This window comes from Dipodomys spectabilis, unplaced genomic scaffold, assembly GCF_019054845.1.
Source record: "Dipodomys spectabilis isolate Male_0828 unplaced genomic scaffold, ASM1905484v1 ptg000612l, whole genome shotgun sequence".
NCBI classification, from domain to species: Eukaryota; Metazoa; Chordata; class Mammalia; order Rodentia; family Heteromyidae; genus Dipodomys; species Dipodomys spectabilis.
In genome coordinates this window covers 5,128,867-5,133,102 of record NW_024871289.1, presented here as the reverse complement: position 1 = coordinate 5,133,102, position 4,236 = coordinate 5,128,867, and positions in this window count along the sequence as shown.

Sequence of the window (4,236 nt, the reverse complement as noted above, 5' to 3'; positions counted from 1 at the left end):
TCAGTGAGAGGCACCTGGGCTGATTCCATATGTTGGCTACAGAAAATAATGCAACAATGAACATGATTGTGCTGGCAGCTTCAGTGTGGCCTTGTTTCTGCTCTATTGGATAAATGCCCATAAGTGGAATTGCTGGATCACAGGGAGCTCTCTATTCAGTTTTGTGAGCAAACTCCATCGTGTTTTCCATAGTCGTTGAACAAGATTACATTTCCACCAACAATGAAATAGAGTTTCCTTTGGACCACATCCCTATCAGTATCTGTGATTGTTCGTTTTTTCATAATGACATTGTAACAGGGGTGAAAAGAATCTCAGTGTTGTTTGGAATTGCATTTCTTTCATGGAGACAGGTATGTCTATTTGTCATTGTTACTTTTCTTCTAAGAAGTTCTCTTTAAGTCATTATCCCATATATTATTGGGCTCTTGTTTATTTGAGGGTTTATTTGATCTATAAATATGGGTTAGTTATGTAAATCCTTGTCTAATGCTTAGTTAGTAAAAATCTTCTTCCTTTCTGTTCTCTTTCTATATACCTTGCTAACTTTTTCGTTTGCAATGAAGAAACTCTTTAGTATAATGCAACTCTATTCACCCAGAAAAAAAATGATATTACACCATTCATAAGGAAATGGAAAGACTTGGAACAAACCTATATTAAGTGAAGAAAGTAAGACTCAAAGAAATATAGGTTGCCCGATTTCCCTCATTTCTTGTATTAGAATGTGCCTCTAATTCTACACCTTGACACACTTGGATGATAAAAGAGAAAACATTACATCTGGATATGATAAATTACATGGGATTCTAAACATTTATACAGTGAGATCAAAGGAGGATGCACTTTGGAGAGGATCACAAAGGCTCAATAGCTATATGAATATTATCATATAATATAATGTTCATCAAATTGATCTCCAAGAAATGATAATGAGAGTTTTTTTATTATTTTGCTTTTTCCATCTGAATTCGGATGCTGTAATTTTGTTTTAATTTCTGCACCTTTGGTCTTATATGTAAGTTTAGAAAGGGCAAGGGGAAACACAGAAATGGTGGGAAAGGGTGAACAAATGTTGCAGTTCCACACAATAGACATTACCTTGTAAATGAACTATACAATTTATGGGGGAGGGAGGTTGAAAGAGAAAAACTGGGAGAACATGAGGGAAGAGGTGACACTGTTGAAAAAGAAATGTGCTCATCATCTGACTTATGTAATTGGATTCCTTCTGTACATCATCTTTACAAATTAAAAATGGACGTCATAAACAGGCCAGAATAGTTATATTAATATTAGATAAGATTGGCTTTAAATTAAAATTGGTATAAAAGTAAAAAGAGACTAAAAAGAACATTAAATGTTGGTAAAGGAAAGTCTGAATCAGGTGGATATAACAATGCTAAATATCAATGCCCTGAATCCTAGATCTCTCAAATTCATCAGACAAATACTACTTGCCATAAAAATATGCATACATCCAAACACATTGTTGGTTGCTTGAACACATCATTCTTACCTCTGGACAGGCCATCCAGGTCAAAATCTCGAAAAAAAATCACAACCAAATACCAAGTTTGATAAGCTATACCTAACAGCCCATGGAACGTTTTCCAAAATAGATCATATCTTAGATCAGAAAGAAAATCTGTGAAAATTCAAAAATAAAAATGAAATTACCTCTTGTATCCTGTCAGACCACAATGGGACCAAATTAGATCTCAACATCAAAAGGCATCACAAAAAATTCTGAAACTCACAGAGACTGAATAACACATTGCTAAATCATCAGTGAGTCACTGAAGACATATGGAGGGAAGTTCCAAAGTTTATGGAATTCAGTGGAAGTGAACAGACAAAATACTACCTCCTCTGGGACACAAGAACACAGGCAATACTCAGGAAAATTTATAGCTTTGAGTATGTACATCAACAAATTAGAACAATTTTAAATCAGCACTAATAATGCACCACTATGTCCTTGAAAACCAGGAACAAGCCAATTCAAAAACTGGTAGATAGAAATTATACAAATTAGATTAAAGAAATAAATGAATCAGAGTCGCAGAAAAACATACAATCATAATTGACTTTTATCTACTAGTACCTCAAAAATTCGCCCAATAAATGTAAATGTAGCTATTTTCAGAGAAAGACTCAACCAGCTCAAACCAGTGAACAAAACATACTTGTAAGATTCTAAGGAACAATGTTTTGTTTGCCTTTTTAAAATAAATTTACTCTGTTATTAAGTTGATTTATAGACTTATTACAATTACATGAGTAAGGTAATGAGTACATTTCCTTTTATGAAATGTCTTCAATTCCCTCATATTTTCCCATTCCCTCCCTTCTTTCCCCACCCATGTGTTAAATAGTCCACTTTTATCAATGTTCAAGGAAATCCACTGCTTCATTTTTTCACCCTTTCCCTAAAGCTCTTTGCCCACCCACACCTTCCTGAAGACGTAGAATGAATATACCATGCATAAGGTAAAGAAGACAGAATCATCACAAACTATAAATTAACAACAACATACACTAACCAAAAAATGGAGTATTCTGTTTCCATACCTCATAGTTTGTTTCAGGATGTTTATCATGTTATATAAATGTAATTGTTTTTATCATAAAGTCAATTCAGGGATTAAGGTGTGATAAACTTATAATTTTCTTTCTATTTAGTAATGCTTTTATTTTACATTAATGTTGTAAGTAACACAATTCAAATCCTAGTGAAACTTGAAGGTTCAGATTTAAAGTTAAATATTCAAAAGGTCTAATAATTCCATTTTGGCAACCAAATTGAAAAACAGGCATGGTTTATCCTCAGGAATGTCATTATTTCATATGCAAAAAGTAATTTTACCTACATTTTCTCTTATATGATAACATATTATCTGTTATTCAGAGAGATACAAAAAGATTTTTAATTATGATATGAAAAATGCATCGACATGTATGAATGAAATCAGGGAGTAGATGGCTCAGAGCAGGGTGGTTCTGTTAAATATTCTCATTATTTTGAATGATGTGGTGTTTTTGTATGTGTGGAATTATGAATGTTTTTTATGTCTGGACAAGAAAATTTGATTAATAGATCATTATCTAATACCCAGTGTCTAGTGGTAAGTGTGTATGTGTGTGGGTTTGGGTGTCTGTCTGTCTGCTTGCAAGTCTGGATTTAGAAGGAAGTATCTTATTTCCCTGAAGGTATGTACTTAATTCTATTAGGTGTACTCCATTAATGACAGCAGATAAAGTTAATTAACATTTTGTGCCATATATTTATGGACCTATGACTGCATGGACAAAATAAAAATTATGTTTGTGGTATGAGTTTTGTAAAAGATCAGCTGAAATTATAAACATTTGGAATCTTGAGAAATATATCAATGGCAATCATTTCAGTGTAGATAAATTTTGACAACACTTGCAGTGATAGGTAATCTTATATCAAAATTTAATATTTATTGATTTTCCATAGCTACACTATTCTATAAATTTGTAGGAAAACAAGTTAAATTAACGAATCATAAAAGTAATGTGATTATTTATTGCGAAGAGTTCTACAGTTAGACCCTGATTGTAAGTGCTAGGATCAATAGAAAAAAAAACACAATATACAACATGGAGTTAGGTATTTTATAATGAAGCACATTTTAATATACTCTACATTGTTAGAAAGACTAGAACTTTGGGTTAGCTTTATAACCTACCATAAGAAGTGATATTGCCATTTATTAAGCAGAAAGGCTTACTCAGATTTACAAGATTGAATGGTTCAGTGTATGTTCAGCTAGTTTTATTGCTTTGGGGGCCAGTGACAAGACAATGTCAAGGAGGGGAGTATGTCAAAGAGAAATGATTTTTACCTAGAATGATTAAAAGATAAAAGAAGAAAGAAGATGCGGGTCTATTTTCTAATGGGTTTCACTCTGAAGAACTTAATCTCCAGAACTATTCAGGTATGCTCCACAGTCTGGGAGGAATTGGAATGTCATTTTTCTTTAACACATAGGTCTTTCTGGGGCATTCTAAAATCAAATGGCAACATCTTCACCAATGATAATAACTTGTCCAGGGGTGGAAGCCACTAGATATTTCTATAAATTCTAATCAGATCTCAACAGACTAAATATTTTATGGAATTCCTATTAAAATATTTTCTTGCAGACTGACTGGGTCTTCATAATGTGTATCTGTGTGTTTATATGTGTGTGTTTGAATAAACTA